Raw genomic sequence first — 6,017 nt, 5'->3', positions numbered from 1 at the left:
AACATTAGAGTACTTTGCACATTATGAAGTATTGTTTTATGAAATACTTAGTTCAGGCAGGTAAGTAGGTGATGCATCATTACTGTGGGCTGGATCATAATACGCAATGCATTTTTACTATGCTCTTGGTCGAGTAGACAAACAATGGCTAAAGTGTGCTCTCATCATTTAGTCCTCCCGTTCTTTCTTTCTTTTTTATTTTTTTTCAATGGGTCTTTACAGCAAAAACTGGAAAGCCTGCTAGACAAATTCTGCAAGAGTTGTTAACACTTTTTTTTTTAACTCTTCTTTTTCAGTGCTGCCAAATAAACAGTGTGCTTCCTTATCATTCCCTTGCATTCATATTCCCCAGAGATACCAAATAGCCTCTGCATACCCATCAGGGTTTTACCTGCCTTGAAGGAGTGATTGCAAGACATATATTACTTTTTAGGATGGGAACAGCATGGGTAAAATGAGAGTCACTCATGAAAATTCCACGCATTTTGCAGAACTTAACAAACTGATCACACACACCTTTTCTTTTTCTGGTCAAGGTCATAAGTTGTTTTCAGGATTTGGTCTGAGATTCATCAGAGTCCCATGCATCGTGACACCTTCTATTGCTAGGCTTCTAAAACCCTGTGTATTTGCACAGGTCCTCTGTGGACAGTGAGCTGGACTGACCTCACAACCCTCCAGAATGTTCAGTGGCTGAGAATGACCCACTCCCAGCAAATTTCTGCAGCCAAGGGGTTAATCCTCCCTGAGCTGAAGCCTGACATGGTGTGAACCACAACCTCCCCCTCACAGCTGTTTTAGCATTTCATGTGCCTGACAAGAAGCATTTATGTCTGACCTAAACCTCACCTGTTGCAACGTGACTCCATTCATTCATTCTGTCACCAGAGTGACGGTCACCAGATATTTGTGGAGCCCCTGCAATGGGCCTGTCATTGCACGAGGTGCTGCAGAGCTCACAGTTCCGCCACAGAGACAACACACTCATAAATCACAATGCCAGGCCACATGTGCGGCAAAGGCCATGAGGCTCTAGGTGTGCAGAGAGGGGACAAAGAGGGTTGGCCTTAGAAGGTCTGGTGTGGCTCACAGAAAGGCTGGTTATGACTTGCAGTCATGTAAGTGCAGATGAAGAATAGTTGATATCTTCCTCCTATGATTAATTCTCCCCAAACTTCTCTTTTGACTCTTGATGAAACATTCTCAATGAATTTTTCTTTTTGTATCCAACTGTTAGTCCTTCCAGCAATTTTATCGTCAAAGTCTGTTAATTTTCTATCTCTTCTTGCTGTCGGGTGAATGTTGTGTCGTTTGTTAAAATCCTAAACCCCAAGTACAATGGTATGAGGAGGTGGGGCCTTTAAGAGGTGATCAGGTCATGAAGGTGGAGCCCTCACAAGTTCATTTAGTGCCATTATAAAAAGACCCCCAAGAGACCCTCGCCTCTTCTCCCATGTGAGGATACAGAAAAAAAGACAGTGTCGATGAACCAGGAAGGAGGGCCCTCACCAGACACTGAATCTGCCAGCACTTTGATCTTGAACTTCCCAGCCTCAGAACTGGGAAAAATAAATTTCTATTGTTTATGAGTTATCCAGGTTATGGTGTTTTGTTATAGCAGCCCAAATGGACCAGGACTCTCCCTGTATAATGTAAGTTCTATGAAAGTAAGGACTTTGTCTATTTTGTTCCTTGCTCTACCTTCAGCATCTAGTACAGTGCCTGGCAATAAATATTTGTTCAACAAATGTATGAGCCCACTTTCTATGGGCTTCATTAGGCTGAGATGGGGATGGGGGCTAATGTTTAACATGGGTTCCTATTACAAATAATGAAACCAACATCTCAAGCTCTCCTTCCTACCCATTGTTGTAGGATCTCCATCCCCTCCAGGTCTCTCCTGCTTGTTTCTGAGCATTCCTGGAGATGTTTTCAGTGTGCACAGGAACAAGTGCTGAAGATGTGGCTACCACACTGGAAATCTCAACAAGCTGAGGAGGTTCTGTGTTCTCTAAAGCCCTCTGTGCATCACATGGCTGTAAGCCATGAAGAAAGGGAAAGAACACCTCCTTCTCGCCTTGTATCACCTCTTCTCACACAGGCACCAAAGCACTATGACGCTGTGCTTTGTAGTTGGAGGTTTTGTATCGAAAATGCTTCCCATATTTACTTACAGGTCTTATTTCCTCTGGATCCAGACATGAGTACAGGAAGAGCTCATCTGAGGACAAGGAGCAGTATTCAGACTCTATCCTTCCTCCCTGCTGGTCATCAAGACATTCAGATTAGCTGAACTTAATAGGCCAGCTCTTCCTTAGGGTGAGGGACTCCCATGAGGCTATTCAGCGCCCTCTGCAAAGGAGTCTACTCTCTTAGCCCACTAACCATTACCAGGCTGTCTAGATTCCAGCAGTGACCATGTTCAACCTTGAGCTTGAGAGCCACTACAAAATCCTTTCTTATAAATAGAGCTTTGGATTGGCATAGAAATTTGGCATGTACCTGACCAAGCCTGTGTATGTATCACTGGTATTTTATGTCATATTCTAGAGCTTGCACGTGTCCAGGAAGTCTAGTGAATTCGACCATGAATCCAGACATGGCCAGTGGCTACATCCTGTGGGAAGACACTGTGCTTCTCTCTGACCCATGAACACTCTGCTAGTCAAGCTCTCTGTCACAAAGACAACTTGAAGAGACAGTGTGGACCTCAGAGAAGATACCATCATCACTCTTACCAATACAACTGTAGTGAATAGGACCCCTATTATTCCTTAGATCAAAAGGACAGCTCATTCAACAGTGTCTTCATGGCACGCCAGCAATTTGCATAGGATGTTCATAATCGCACTTTGATTATCTAGTGCTTTGTGGATGTGTTGTGTATTATAGAAATCCATTTGCAACATGAAGGCAAATTTTCTCTTCTGTTTGTTCGTTTGTTTATCTGAAAATCAACAAATGGTTATAGAATGCCTACTATGTGCCAGGGACTTCTGGTCACAGCCTCAAACAAAAGAGATTTTTCTGTATTCTATTCTTCTGTACCTTACCATAAGTAAGAGCATTACACAGGTAAGAAAACAGTTAAATAATAAGATAATTTCACAGAATCATAACTTTGGGCCTGGTGTGGTGGCTAATGCTTGTAATCCCAGCACTTTGGGAGACCAAAATGGGAGGATCACTTGAGCCCAGGAGTTCAAGACAAGCCCTAGCAACATAGTGAGACCACTCCCCCCAGCCCCGAAAAAAATGGAAAAATTAGCCAAGAATGGTGGTGCACACCTGTAGTCACACTTACTCTGGAGGCTGAGGTGGGAGGATTGCTTGAGCCTGGGAGGTAAAGGTTATGAGCCCAGGAGGTGAAGATGAAGGTTATTGCTTGAGCCCTGGTGGTGAAGCTAAGATGGTGCCACTGCACTCCAGTCTGGGCAACAGAGCAAGACCCTGTCTCAAAAAAAATAAAATAAAATAAAAGCTAAATTTTATGAAAAAATTATACAAAATAAATTCTATGAAGAGAATTATGCAGAGCAGTCTGACACAAAAGGTGGCTGGGATTTGCTGGCCTATGTCATTCACAACCCCTTGTCCCTTGCAGTTTCTAGAGTACATGCCAGAAGGTGAAATGCTTGTTTCCCCATCCTCCCTTACTGCTAAGGGAGTAGCAACCTGACACAAATCCATGGCTCCAAACAAAATACCCTGAGGAACACTTTCCTGCCCAATAAAATGCAGAGCCAGAGCCACATAAGAAAAGACTTTGATCCTTTAAACTCTCCCTTCTCCTTGTTTGAAACAAAGACATAATGCCCAGAGGCACAGCAGCTATCTTGCAATCATGGAGTGATCATCACATGGAAGAATGTCATGATGTTAATGACTACCGCAGAGTAGGAAGCAAGAAGGAGCCTGCATCCCTGCTGTCACCATTGAGCCCTGCAGAGCCTTCACCTAACTACCCTGGACATCTTCATCTGTGTGAGACAAATAAAGCTCCATCCATTTAGGCCTTTGTTAAGTTTGTTCTTATTTGGAGCCAAACACTTTACTAACTACTAGAGAGACGTACAGCTGTGGGTCAGAAGCCAATTTAGGCCAGGCATGGTGCCTCACGCCTGTAATCCCAGCACTTTGGGGGTCCGAGGTGGGCAGATCATGAAGTCAGGAGTTCGAGACCAGCCTGGCCAACATAGTGAAACCCCACCTCTACTAAAAATACAAAAATTAGCTGGGCATGGTGACACACGCCTGTAATCCCAGCTACTCAGGAGGCTGAGGCAGAAGAATAGCTTGAACCTGGGAGGCGGAAGTTGCAGTGAGCCGAGACCACGCCATTGCACTCCAGCCTGGGTGACAGAGCGAGCCTCTATCTCAAGAAAAAAAAGCTAAAGCTAGTTTAACCATGTGGTTATGGAAGTCTTCTCTGAGGAGATGACATTTGAGTTGAGACCTAAATGATAAAAAGGAGCCAGCCATGTAAAGATCTGGGGAAAAGAATTCCAGGCAGAAAGAATAGCAAGTGCAAAGGCCCTTAGACAGAACTAGGTCAGCCATGTTTAAGGAACAGAGAAGATGTGCCTGAAGCACCATGAATGAGGGGGATTTCAACCATGGTGGAGGCCCCAGAGGGTGGGGGCTAGACCTTGGGTAACCCTCTACGCCTACCCAAAACTCCGAATTTTATTTTAATACCAAGGAGCAGATTTGAGATAGATGGATTTGAGATATGTTTTGGCAGTAAACCCTTCAACAGGACTCATTGATGGAGCAAATGTAGAATAAGGGAAATACAGGTGACTCCTAGATCTTTGTTCTGAACAGCTATGTGGAAGATGGAGCCATTGCATGAGTGGGGAAGAATGTAGGAGGTCCGGGTTGGGAAAAGGGAGGGAATGCTGAACCAATTGTATTTTATGTGACATTTGAGATGCCCATTACAATTGCAAGTGGCAGTGTCGTATAGGAAGCTGGATACATGAATCTGAAGCTCCAGGGAGAAATGAGGGCTAGAGACAAACATTTGGAACTATCCACATACTGATGCCATTTAAGTCATGGGTCTGGATGTGATTTCCCGGCCGGAGAATACAGAGAAAGAAGTTGAGGCCAGGTGCAGTGGCTCACGCCTCTAATCCCAGCACTTTGGGAGGCTGAGTGGGGAGGACTGCTTGAAGCCAGGAGCTGGAGACCAGCCTGGGCAACACAGTGAGATGCTATCTCTACAAAAAAATAAAAATAATTAGCTGGGTGTGGTGGTGCATACTGTGGTCCCAGCTACTCCAGAAAGTGAGACCGGAGGAGAGCTTGAGCCCAGGAGTTCAAGGCTGCAATGAGCCATGATCATACCACTACCTTTCAGCCCAGGAGACAGAGCAAGAACCTGTCTCAAAAAAAAAAAAAAAAAGTTGAGGCCTGTGATACTTCAACATTTAGACTTAGAATGGAGGTGACAGAACCAGCAAAGGGGACAAAGAAGGAGCATCCAGAGAAGTGAAACAAAATCAGGGAGCTTTGAGAAGAAGCTTTAACAAAGAGGGAGTGATTGGCTCTGTTGAATGATGCTACAAGGTTCAAAAAAAATGAAACAGGAAAGAGCTGTTGGATTGAACTTGTTGGGTGTGTTTGGTCATCTTGCTAAGAGCAGTTTCAGAGGAGAGGAGAAGCAGAAGTCTCATTTTTGTGGGATCAAGACCAAATGGGAGATGAGGAAAGGAAGTGCAGACATCTCTTCGGTACAGAGTAATTTCGCTGTGAAGGGAAGCAAGAAAAATGGGACAGCAGCTGCGGGGTGTTTGGGCTAATAGAGGATTTGGGAAGAGTTTTTAGTTAGAGGACAGATCCCACAGCACTTGTCTGCACAGTAATATCAGTTGTGCAGAGTGAAGCGGAGGGTTTGGTATGTATTGAGCTCCTACTGCATATTAGACACTTTACAAATTCCCATTAATTCCTCTCAACAAGCCTGAGAGGTGGGAATTTTTATCCTCTTTATAGAAATGAAGGAGGCAATA

General features: G+C 44.3%; 1 non-coding gene across 1 annotated transcript; it reads right to left on the bottom strand.

The window, feature by feature from the left end:
- Window positions 1–208: 208 nt before the first annotated feature.
- Window positions 209–272, bottom strand: LOC126961902 (U7 small nuclear RNA). Its single transcript, XR_007728484.1, has one exon. It is a non-coding gene; the product is annotated as a U7 small nuclear RNA (small nuclear RNA).
- Between the last annotated feature and the right edge of the window lie 5,745 nt (window positions 273–6,017).

Source organism: Macaca thibetana, chromosome 8 (genome assembly GCF_024542745.1).
Source record: "Macaca thibetana thibetana isolate TM-01 chromosome 8, ASM2454274v1, whole genome shotgun sequence".
Taxonomy (NCBI): Eukaryota; Metazoa; Chordata; class Mammalia; order Primates; family Cercopithecidae; genus Macaca; species Macaca thibetana.
The sequence above is the reverse complement of the archived record's forward strand: the minus strand, read 5'-3'. Positions and strand labels throughout refer to the sequence as shown.